At 44.2% G+C, this 12,904-nt stretch overlaps 1 protein-coding gene across 3 annotated transcripts in view; it reads left to right on the top strand.

Annotated features, from left to right (window-relative positions):
* LOC124784187 (protein yippee-like 2) overlaps positions 1–12,904 on the top strand; it is a 627,503-nt gene that overhangs the window by 196,639 nt on the left and 417,960 nt on the right. The window contains exon 2 of one of the 3 annotated variants that reach the window (XM_047254082.1): positions 311–361. The exons of the other annotated variants lie outside the window; for them this stretch is intronic. The gene's annotated coding sequence lies outside the window, so the exon portion shown is untranslated. The remainder of the gene's footprint in view (positions 1–310; positions 362–12,904) is intronic. 3 annotated transcript variants of the gene reach the window in all.

Genomic DNA, 12,904 nt, shown 5'->3' with positions numbered 1-12,904 from the left:
CTGGGTATGCATATCTGAGTTTCTTCCCTCTGCAGTTTTATGAAATACTGTAAGGTTTTTTTTTATCTGCGATTCCTGTTATATTTTCAGCAGAGCAATTACATTCATTGTTGTATTATACTTTCAGTAGAGCAAAGATTCATTATTGTACCAGTCAGCTAGATAATAATTGGAAAAGCGGCAATTTTAAAATATTTTGTCGTCTACCACTCATAACCCTTTAGATATTGAGTGAAAGAATGAAAACAATCTGTGTTCATATCAATTCAACAAACATATTAACTGTTGCGGATGGCTTCTTTTGTTGCAGGTACTGCATCACGCTGTTCTCGATTTTAGTACCAGTAATGGCAGCCTGGTGGTAAGAGATTGCGGCTGCGACTTTGAAATTATGTAATATAATCGATTTGTTTCCTCGATCACGTTCCAAGGTATAACTAGTATGTAGTCGCGCGCAAGGCGAGGTGCATGTTTGCAGGCGCAATTGCAAGAAGAAATACTCGGACAGTTTCTTTAGCGAGGGCAACCATCGGGAAAATTCAATGTATTAGTTGACAAAGGTGACTGTGGGCGTACCTGTTGCAGGAATTATACTTGGCCTAGGTACAGTGTGCAGCGATATTGACATCCAAGTTGCCTTTCTTTCCATGTGTTTGACAGTGTAGCGTCAACGTAAAACGCCAAACGCCACCGAGCGAGCTGGTTCAGTGGTAAGACACTGTACTAAAAGTCAGGACGACGACGGTCCAAATCTTCTTTCGGGCATCCTGATGCAGGTTTTTGTGTGGTTTTCCTAAATCGCTTAAGGTGAATGTCAAGGTGTTACCTTTAGAAGAGACTGTTTCCTTTCTCATCCATACCTAATCCGAGATAGTGGTACGTCTGTAATGAACTTATCATCTGCGGAGAGTTAAATTCTTTTCCCAAGGGTTTACCTTCATGGGGAGTTGAAACTGTGGTTAACTTCGTCACTTTCCTTGCAGACATGTAGAACTGTAGAGGGCAACATCAGGATTTAACTTTGTATATACGATGGGTGCAGACTCGAATTTGGGAAGGGTGTGAAATGAAATCGCGCTTTTCAAAGAAATAATCGCCACATTTCTTTTAATGACTTTAAGGAAACCATGGGAAACCTAAAGCTGGATGGCAGGCGACGGGGGTATGCAACCCCTTGCTGCAGATGGCGATTCCATTGTGCTGAGCACTGCGCCAGCTCGTGTGGTAAGGAGGATAGGGATGGCAGTGCGGATGGAAAGAGGTAAAATAAGTTAGCGAGTGGAAATCGTGGCGCTGTTACATTACATGACGATGTTGTCAGAAATAAGTCAGGATTGTCGTAAAACGCAAGCTATCGCGAACGATGTGACAGACGCACGTAATGAATGAATCCATAGGTGTCAGAGATCGTCGCAGATAATAGTGGCTGCATAACAAACTGTCCACGAAGGAAGTTGTACAGGATATTAAAAGAAAAGTGTTCCATATTTTGGGAGGTGGTACTTTGGACGAAAACGAGGAAATAATTCAGTAAACATGGGCTCTAAAACGCATACCTGTAGAGAAGGTGACAGAAGTCACGGGATAGCGATACTATGCATATAAAAGGGCAGTGTGTTGGTGGAGCTGTCATTTGTAGTCAGGTGATTCATCTAAAAAGGTTTCCGACGTGATTATGACCGGATGTCGGAAATTAAGACTTCGGTCTGAGTGTGTTTACTAACAGTACGACTTCGCTTTCAGCGCCTCTTTTGGGCTCGTGACGTACTGGTTGGCCTCTAGAGGCCTGGAGAACGGTGCCCCGGTCAGATGAGCCCGATTTCAGTCGGTAAGAGCTGGTGATCGAGTTCGAGTGTGGCACACACCCTACAAAACAGTTGATCCAAGTTGGCAACAAGACACTGTACAAGCTGCTGGTGGCTCTGTAATGGTCCCGGCTGTGTTTAGACGGAATAGACTGGGTCCTCTTTTCGAAGATAACTGATCACCGAGTGGTAACAAGTATTTTCGGCTACTTGGAGACCATTTTCAGCCATTCATGGGTCAACTACTCAAACAATAATCCAATTTTTATGGATAACTGAGCACCATATCACCGGAGCATTGCTCGCGACTGGTTTAAAGAACATTCCGGACAATTCGAACGAATGATTTGTCCACCCAGACCGCCCGCCATGAATCCCATCGAACATTTGTGTGACGTAATCGAGAGGTCAGTTCATGCAAAAATCGTGTGTTGCAACATTTCGCATTTATGGACGGCTACAGAGGCAGGTTGGCTCAATATATCTGTAGTGGACATCCAACGATTTGCTGAGCCCATGCTACGTCGAGTTGCTGCACTTGCCGGCTAAAGGAGGGCGACACGATATTAGGAGATATCCCATGACTGCTATCACGTGAGGCTGTAAGCACGTGTCTGCTAGTTCCTTGCTGCTACGAACGATCTACATAACGCAGAAACATATGAGGACAAATTCTTGCGTTAGTGTTCATGAGTACTTGCTAGAACAAATGCTCATCCATGCTCTCTGTACTCTCTGTATCGTTATTAACATCACACCTGAGAGTACCACCTCTCAACGATCTCACCGCATTGTTGTTTCTGCAGTGCGGCTTATTGTCTTAACAAATTCGTAGCTGAATTAGTAATCAGTCGTTACCAAGTAAACGTCTCCGAAAATTCTTATCTAACGTCATCATCCTTGATAAGAATTCCTTAGATTATTTTCAGGTAATTTAATTAGTGACCATGCACCTTAACATAACGGGTAACGGCTTTCAACCGGGGCTTTTAGTTTGAGTAAACACACTTCCGTACCCTCATCACTGAGAGTGTGTATTTTATGGCCGTAGGTCCACAGCGCTGCATTTCCGACTGTGGTTACTTGGAAAGCTTTCGACAATCAGACGTTTCCTACCCTGCTTTGACCTTATTATCACGTTGTTTCTGTCCACCATGTACATACAGGACTCATAAGTCAATGTTGGTCTCTCTTTCACTGTTTCCGGATGTGTGTATGACACTGGTAAATATACAAAATATCCTAGGAGGAATGGTCGGTATTCAGGGATACGACAGGAACGAAACAAGAAAAGTCTAGGAGACATGGGCCCTAAAATCACAGAGCTATGAACACTTATTCAGTTGAAGAGATGTTTTTCACAGTAGCTTCCATGTTTGACATTTTTTCTTGTTTGCGTACATAATACCACGTCTCAAAATATGGGAAGTATTGAGATGAAGAAGTGCTCATAGCTCTTAAGTCATGCATTTTTAGCCCATGTTAAATAGACATTTCTGCTTCGAATAATCGTTCCTGTCACATCCTAGAACATTGACCAATCTTGTAGGGGCACCCTGTATATACAAGCAATCGATATCATTGGTATTAATATACTGGCAGTAGTTTAATGAGTATGAACATCTATTTATATTTCTAAGTCAATAGGTCTGACATTGACAGATTAGTGAACAAGTCAGTAATGGAACAGATATTTACCGATAGCCTTTTGAGATAGTTTGAAAGCTGGTTTTGGGTTCAGCAAACATCTGTGATCCTTCGATGTACTCTTCTGGCATTTTCTGAAATAAATGATTATGTGCTGTGAAAGGCTGCTTCTAATGGCGAATGAACGTTGTAGATAATATTGATTCTCAGATTATATGAAAATATTAACCGCAGATGTAATGTAAGTTATTTACGCTGACCGTGCACATGTAGGATGATCACTGAAAATATTCAAAAAAGAGGAAAACATTTAGTGCTCACAATTGAATGTAGCAGGCACATTATTCAAAAATGGTTCAAATGGCTCTGAGCACTATGGGACTTAACATCTGAGGTCATCAATCCCCTAGAACTTAGAACTACTTAAACCTAACTAACCTAAGGACATCACACACATCCATGCCCGAGGCAGGATTCGAACCTGCGACCGTAGCGGTCGCGCGGTTCCAGACTGTAGCGCCTAGAACCGCTCGGCCATATGAATATTATTTACTCATTTTTAGTTTGTTTCAAGAGTAATAATACTGACAGTCGCGAATATTTCTTTCGTATATAACATTGACGTCAAGGAGATGTTATAGTTCCATGGCGGATGTTCTTGCTTATCGTGTAACAGCGATCTTTACAGGAAATGCTCAATATGTCCATCATCATTCCTCAACAATAGCTGTAGTCGAGGAATAATGTTGTGAACAGCATTGTAAAGCATGTGCGGAGTTATGGTGAGGCATTGGCGTCGGATGTTGTCTTTCAGCATCCCTAGAGATGTCGGTCGATCACGATACACTTGCGACTTCAGGTAACCCCAACGCCAATAATCGCACGGACTGATGTCTGGGGACCTGTGAGGCCAAGCATGACGAAAGTGGCGGCTGAGCACACGATCATCACCAAACGACGCGCGCAAGAGATCTTTCACGCGTCTAGCAACAGGTTTTTTTTTTTAGTTTTCAAATTTATACTGACTTTTTGATCACCCGGGATATGTAGATTTCGCGCCCGTCGCGTAAGGGTGGCGCTGTGAGCATGCAAATCAGATTTGCTGTAATGGTTGTGAGCGTTAGTTATCTTTGAGATAGAACGTGATGTGTTGATCTTAGTCAAGAATTCCTTTAAGGCGACAAAGACGCCATTATCGACATCTCGCTGGGTTTGAATGAGGTAGTATAACAGGGCCACGAGAAGCTGGATGCTTCTTCTGTGATATTACATAAAGACTTGGCAGGATTGCTGGCACGTCGGTCACGAGAATCTGCGGTCGCTAGAAGGCCGGGCTCCGGGGAGCCACGTGGCACTACCGAGAGGAAGGCCATCGTGTTCGGCTTACAGGTCTGGCGTGTCGTACTGCATCTGCAGCAGCAAATTGAGCAGTAGTTGGCGCCGCAGAGACACAGTGTACTGTTACTAATTGGCGTGCATTCCACAGACCCCAATCTACCGCCATTTGCGACTTCAGTGGCGTCAAGCGAGAGCTCATTGGAGAATGAGGTGGAGGTCCGTTAGTTTTTCTGAAGGAAGCTGGTTATGTCCCGGTGTCAAAGACGACCGTTTTATGATTACGAGGAAGCCAGTTGAGTGCCTACAACCAACTTGTCTGCGTGCTAGATGAAGGTCGAATGACTTTCAATTCTTCCGCTTCATGAACTGAGAGGAGGCCGCCGTAGACGGTCCCTGTTGTGATTCTGACATCAGATACTATTTTCGTGCGACTACAACAACAGCTACGAGAATCTGGTACGTTTGCAACTCTGTTAACTGTGCTGTTCTTCGGACGTGCCGCACTCCGAACATCGAAGAGGACGTCCTCCGTCACGTAGAAGGGACTCCGATGACGAGTGGTGGAAACGCTACCCATGCCATGGACTAGCACACAGGTCATAGCCCATTGCCTCTGCCGTGTACATACCGTGAGGTAGGAGATCTGAAAGTGATCCGACCTCCAAACTTGTTTTACATCCAAACGGTACATTTCCGGACTAGCGTTCCGTGTTAAAACTTAATCTGCTGCCTCCCCTCTGCAATCCCTAGACGCCTGTAATAAAAATTGTGAAACTCCTTGTATACGTGATGTAGTGGATACGTCGTGTGCTCAGTGAGGCTGCTAGCAAATGAAGCAGATACTTAGGAGAATGAAGCAACGCTTGAGTACTGTAGCGAATTGTAGGAAGAACTTGGAAGAAGCGATGACCGGTGCCGGCAGTGGCAGTAGTACTTGAAAGTGAATACACTGACGTGAAAAAAATACCGCAACAGGAAAAAATAATTAATGTATAATAATGAAATTTTGGGAATACATTTGTCTAGGTGATATACTTCAGTGATCACAGGTTAATGTAAGTGCGAGAGAAACCATTGCAAATGTGAAATGCTGGTATAACGGGTTTAACTGCCAAAATGGTCAATGCAAGCAACAATCCCTAGAAGCCTGCAATAGGATTGTGAAAACCCTGTATGCACTCTTACGCCAAAAAAAGTGACGTACCACGACGGAATTACCCGAATGGGCCGGAAATCGATAGATGTGGTTTAATTTACAGACTGGAAATGATTACAAATTCAGAAAATTTGGATGCTCGCCAATGAGAAAGATCTTCACAAACTGAGCTAGTGAGTGACGGGTTGGCACACCTTTGTTTCTTACGCATGCAGTTATTCGGCTTGGCATTGATTGATATAGTTGTTGGATGCCCTCGTGAGGGATATCGTGCAAAATTCTGTCAAATTGGCACGTTAGATCATCCATATCCCACTCTAGTTGGAGCGCCGTGCCCATATTGATCCGTATATTCTCACCTGGGGAGAGATCTATGTTGCTGGACCAAGGTAGGGTTTGACAAGCACGAAGACATGTAGCTGAAATGTAAGCCCAGGCGCCATGAAGGGCAACAAAATGGGCCGCAGAATATTGTCGACGTACCGCTGTGTGTAAGGCTGCTGCAGATAATAACCAGAGGAACCCTGCTACGAAATGAAATGACACCCCAGGCTCTTGATTGTTGGATTGTATGGCGGGCGACAGTGAGATTGTTATCCCACCAGTGTTCAGGCCGTCTCCAGGCTCTCGGGATTCAGTTCGAAGCAGAATTTGTCACTGAGGACAGTTAAAACCCAGTCAATGAGATTCCAGGCCGAAGACATGTCTGGAGACGCTCCAGGCAGTAATGAATACCAGCCTGAGTGTCCCCCACCATACCTCCTGACAGCTAGGAGCGATGGTCTGGGTTGCCATTTCTTTTCATAGCAGGACCCCTTTGGTTGTCATCCGTGGCACCTTCACAGCACAATATTCGACTTCCCGTTTTGTTGTCCTTCATGGCACGCGTTACTGGGTTTACATTTCAGCAAGATAATGCCCGTCCGCACAGAGCGAGAGTTTCTACTGATTGTCTGCATGCTTGCCAAACCCTACCTTGGCCAGAAAGATCACCGCATCTATCCGCAATTGAGAAAGTTTGGAACATTATGGTCAGGGCCCTCCAACCAGATCGGGACTTTGACGATCTAACTCGCCATTTGGATAGCCTTTGGCACAATATCCCTCGGGAGGACAACTAGCAATTCATTGTCAAGCAGAATAAATGCTAGCATAAGGGCCAGAGGTGGGCCAATGCGTTATTGACTTGCACAATTTGTAAAGCTCTCTCTCTTGAATAATTCATGCAATTTTTCTGAAGTTATCATTAGCTTGTTTGTACACGAACCTCACATCTACCGCGTTTCGTCCCATTCAGATACTTCCTTCGTGGTGCGTCTTCCTTTTACGACTATTATTGTTCTCAATGTGTACTCTATCCACTGTCTTGGGGTACTCTTGAAATTACCTTTACATCTATCAATTCTCTAAGAACGATTTTTGAGCTATGTCAGCAAGAGAACCCTGATTCCACTCACAAATCTGGCCCGTACTTCATTCAATAAACGCCAGTGGAGAACTATAAAGTGCCTTATTGAAGGCAAGGAACTTGTCAGCCTGAGCGCCGATATGTAAGGCCCTCTGGACCTCATTTACGAACGGAACGAGCTGAGTTCTACAAGATCTCTGTTTACAGAATCCATGTCGATTATTATGGAGAAGCTTTTCCCGAAAACATTATAATGGTCAACTCTTCTGTAGCATAGGTCCGCAAGCCTTGGCGTACCTCCTACTGGTGAGAATACTCCAGTAACATTGTCGTCATCCCGAACGTTTATTTGTATACAGGAGTTCTCTACTAGGCGTCGTGTTATTCCCTAGCCTTACTTACATGCAGCCCATTGTAGGGGTACCCACGGTTCAGCGTGGGCTTCGAGCAGCAGTGAAGTTAGACATTTTTCAAATTTATGTTTTATTTCCAAAAGTGAAAACAGGGTAAGCTACAAAAAAAGAACCCTGGAACCGAGTGGAGCTCGAACCCGATTTTTTATGTATGCAGCCCGTCATCGAGCCACGCAATGGCAGAATGGACATTAATTTGGTTACAGCTGCAGTGATTTGTTGTATTTTGTAAAAGCTGTGTTTTTAATTGCGTCCTATTCTAATAAGATAAACGTATCATCAGTGAAGGTGAGAAGGGAAGTAAAATTTGCCACTTACATAAATTCATCTTTGTGAAACAAAAGAGCAGGTCGAGAGAGATGCTTCTTATCGTGTGAACGGTGCTGTCACTTCTCCCTGTGAAGGATGAGCTGCTACCTTATCTGAAATTATGTTGGACTCTGCGGTGCATTTAACAGCCAGGAAAACAATGGTATACCACACGTTTCTTCGCTTGTCTGTCTGTGTGATTACGTGAGCCGGCACTTTGCTAAAACAATGCGGTGTGCCGCGTTCCCCTCTGGCTAACAGTAACGTGGAAGTAGTGGAAGAAAGTAGTTACCAAGCTTCGTACAACAACCGCTGATTTTTATCGTCAAGTAGACGTCTGAGGGAATGCGAGCAGTTATCATAATTTGCGATTCTAACAGAAATTGTCTGGCCGTGAAAATTTGTTCCGAGCCTGAATATGGATTTTCAGTCGCAGTGCTGCTTAGTTTCATATACGTTGATTTGCATTCGGCCTGTTACTATACTGACACATTGCCTTTCAGCAAGAGGAATATAATTATACGAACAGAGCTTCTGCTCATTTGTAGCTAATACACTACACAACCGTGACGGATTAAGTAGGTCTTTTCGAAAATAATAAGGTCCATTTGCGGAGTTTAATACTATCGTCGTATGAAGCACAGTGACCTCACAGAATTAATAACTTTGCCACGAGGTGTTGCCGTATCCATAGCGATGGTTATGCCTAACTGTACAGCTAATAGTCTCCAACTGCCAGATGCCTGCGGTACCAGACCACGTATCATTGTTGTCGTCACAGTGTCTTATGAAAATGGAAATTTGTTGTAAGGACTATGGGACCAAACTGCTGAGGTCATCGGTCCCTAGGCTTACGCGCTACTTAATCTGACTTAAACTAACGACACACACACACACACACACACACACACACACACACACACACACACACATTGAGGAGGGAGGACTCCAACCTCCGACGGAGGGAGCCGTGACAAGACGCCCAAGATCGCACGGCTACCCCGTGCGACGTGTCCCATTAAATAAGGACGTAGAGGACTTCAGATATTTGATTTCGATGGATTTCCAGGGGACTGCTTTTTATGCTGCTTCTCGATACACCCTTCGCTTCCTACTGTCTTCTAAAACACGTTACGCTAGTTATTCATATGAAGCTACTTGATATTTCATTGCCGGCTGCTGTGGCCGAGCGGTTCTAGGTGCTTCAGCCTGGAACCGCGCTGCTGCTACTGTCGCAGGTTCGAATCCTGCCTCGGGCATGGATGTGTGTGATGTCTTTAGGTTAGTTAGGTTTAATTAGTTCTAGGTCTAGGGGACTGATGACGTCAGATGTTAAGTCTCATAGTGCTTAGAGCCATTTGAACCATTTTTTGATGTTTCATCGTCCAGTAAGACATAACCAAGAAAGCACAACCTGTTTCTGAATAAGGTTCTTTCATATATTAAAATATACGGAAAAGACCGTCAATTCGACTTTGTCAGTAAACCACAGCATTGGGGAAGTTTTCGTCCAGAATTAAAAGGAGATCTGGTACTATGTGCTGAGTGTACTAGACTGTAAGGGAGTACACATGTCATTGGTACATTCTGCAACGTGGACAATGACAACACACACACACACACACACATTATATATATATTCTGCATCTGCACATCATTAATAATTAAGGATGATTCCGCTTTTTTGCACGAACACAATTACCGTTTTGCTTTAATACCTAAATGCGTTCCACCAGAGTTATGCATCATCAGTAGGCTTTTATCTTTTATTTTACATTGTGTGTGTCCTGTAGCTCCCAACCGAAATGAACAACAGCACTAAATTTGTACATCGTGTCGTCATTGCTGTATTTGGTTTGCCCTGTGTCGTGGCTGGTTTATATTTGTATGCCGAACACTTCATGTTGTTTTTGTGTGCAATGAAACATGCGTCCAAGCCACAGCAGCACAACAAGACGCAGAATTCACAAATGGGGTAGAGAAAACGTCAGTTCAGGTACCCAAAAACAGCAAAAACGCATTCGGCCCACAAATACAAACCAGTCACAGCTTAGCGTACGCCAAATACAGCAATAGTGACATGGTATACTAATTAACTGAGACCTTGGCTGATTTCGCTTGTCAGCCACAGGCTACACGCCATGTAAAATAAAGGAAAAAATCCCACTGATGATGCCACAACTGTGGCGAAACATGTTTGAGTATTAAAGCAAAACAACTGTGTACTTGTCCAAAGACCGGGATCAATCCTTAATTCAATATTATTTTGTGCACACACGGAAATGGTTCAAATGGCTCTGAGCACTATGGGACTTAACTTCTGAGGTCATTAGTTCCCTAGAACTTAGAACTACTTAAACCTAACTAACCTAAGGACATCACACACATCCATGCCCGAGGTAGGATTCGAACCTGCGACCATAGCGGTCGCACGGTTCCAGACTGTAGCGCCTATAACCGCTCGGCCACTCCGGCCGGCCCATGGAAACTGAGCTCAAAATTCTAGTGTGATATGTATATGATCAGTTAGCAGCCACAGATGTTACAGCAGAACTAAGAGTCGCAATCACTTCCCTGATTTACCGGAGGGTGGTAATGGCTTCTTCGAGTAGGTGTATTCAGTTTATATAATTGGTGGCTACCGTAGCCAGCCAGTTGATACAAAAGTTTTCTGGGTATGGTACCGCGTCACAGTGTAAAGAAACTGTACCGGAGAAACCAACGTTTCGGTCAAGGTTATAATACTCAGGAGGAGATCGCCCTCAGAAAATTTTACGTCAAAGATATTCAGTTGTTTGTCACGACAGTCCACATCATTTTATTATATACAGATGGTTCAGGGTGTTTCTAGGACGAAATTCCGTTTCGGGTGAGCACTCAGTTCGACGTGTGAATCGATCGTTCGAGACAAAGATGTTACCTTACGGATGCGATGAGGAAAATGCGCGTTGTGTGTTAAAACCATCGCTGTTGTTCATTCCTGTAGTTACGACAAAGAACGACATTGGGTGTCAGTAAGCCTTTTTCTTTATGGATACCTAGCACGCTCCAACAGGGAACAGATGTGAATAACGTCTTAAAACACAAAGAATAATCAAAAATTTGTTTCCGTATGTGAATCATATACGAGTATTTGCAAGCGATATAGCATATCAGTGTATTACGACGTTAAAACAGAGTCGCAGTACAAGAGGTGAGTATTTGAAGCGGAGACTTTTCGTGTTGCGGGACAGAAATCTCTGACTTGATGAGAAGCACTGTGGCTGTTTCGTTCAGTCGGACGCTCGTGGACTCTCAAAAAGAGTAATTTGGTTGAATAGAATCAATGAGGCAAAATTAGTGAACATTTCGTCAGAGATGGAGAGACAGCCATCACGACATCGCTCCAGAACATCGATTAAGAAACGTACCAGGGTCGCATTAGGCTTATTCAGCACCCTGGATGCAACCATGGTCCCATGTGGCATTGCAGTGTTTCCACAACTGAACGTCCGGTTGAAAGGACGACGACTTTTTACGGATAATGAGCTAGTCGATTTCAAGTTTGAATAACGCACTCTCAAAACAAGATATAGCGACAGTGGCGCTGTCTATTAATAGTGCGGAGTGTACAGTTTCATCTCAGATTCATGTCGTACTTTTCGAAGCAGCATACTGCGTTCGCGATGGAGTGCTATTTTCGCCACGGCGAATCTACCGTGCTCGGTCAAACCCGCCTATCGTAAGCCATTTCAAGATTCAGCCGCGATATCTAGTTCCTGCTCGTGGAACGGTGTTGAACTGGGTAAGAAACTTACGTGCAACTGCCAGTGCATCGAATTGAAACTCAACCGGCCCTCGGAAAACCTTCCGAACGCCGAGAACATGGAATGTGTGCGTAGCAGTTCCAGGCAAGCCCTAGTACTTCGTTAGGAAAACGGCCCAACAAGACGGCGATACTTGCCACGCATCCAATGTGATCTTGTAAATTCTCAGTCAAGAGTTTAGTGATAGCACAATTTCCAAACGTGCTTGTGCCGAATGGCCGCCTCGCTCACCTCATTTAACCGCCCAGGTTTCCATCTATGGGGTTATTTGAAAGGGAGAATGTACTCGGAGCGGGCGAAAAGCTTGCAAGATCGAATACACGATGAAATTTCCAGAACTGCTCCAGCATTTACAAAAGATGTATTCAAAAACTGAGCGAAACTCCCCGAGTATTGTGTGGCCGTAAATGGTCGCCTTTTGGTCGATGTAGTGTTTCAAAAGCAAACTTGGCTAAATGTTGTATCTTGTGTAACTTTGTTTCGTGATTTGCGTCAGATTAATACGCCTAGCCACTAAAGACATTGAAAAATTTATTGGAGAGTGGGTTAGAAGAATGAAGAGAGGGACTGCGTAGAGTGATAACTTCACTACTGGCCATTAAAATTGCTACACCAGGAAGAAGTGCAGATGATAAACGGGTATTCATTGAACAAATACATTATACTAGAACTGACACGTGATTACATTTTCACGCAATTTGGGTGCATAAATCCTGAGAAATCAGTACCCAGAACAACCACCTCTGGCCGTAATAACGGCCTTTATACGCCTGGGCATTGAGTCAGAGCTTGGATGGCATGTACAGGTACAGCTGCCCATGCAGCTTCAACACTATACCACAGTTCATCAAGAGTAGTGACTGGCGTATTGTGACGAGCCAGTTCGTCGGCCACCATTGACCAGACGTTTTCAATTGGTGAGAGATCTGGAGAATGTGCTGGCCAGAGCAGCAGTCGAACATTTTCTGTATCCAGAAAGGCGTGTACAGGACGGGCAACATGCGGTCGTGCATTATCCTGCT

The sequence above is a fragment of the Schistocerca piceifrons genome, chromosome 1 (assembly GCF_021461385.2).
Source record: "Schistocerca piceifrons isolate TAMUIC-IGC-003096 chromosome 1, iqSchPice1.1, whole genome shotgun sequence".
In the NCBI taxonomy this organism is placed as follows: domain Eukaryota; kingdom Metazoa; phylum Arthropoda; class Insecta; order Orthoptera; family Acrididae; genus Schistocerca; species Schistocerca piceifrons.
Note: the sequence above shows the minus strand (reverse complement) of the source record. Positions and strands in the feature narration are given on the sequence as shown.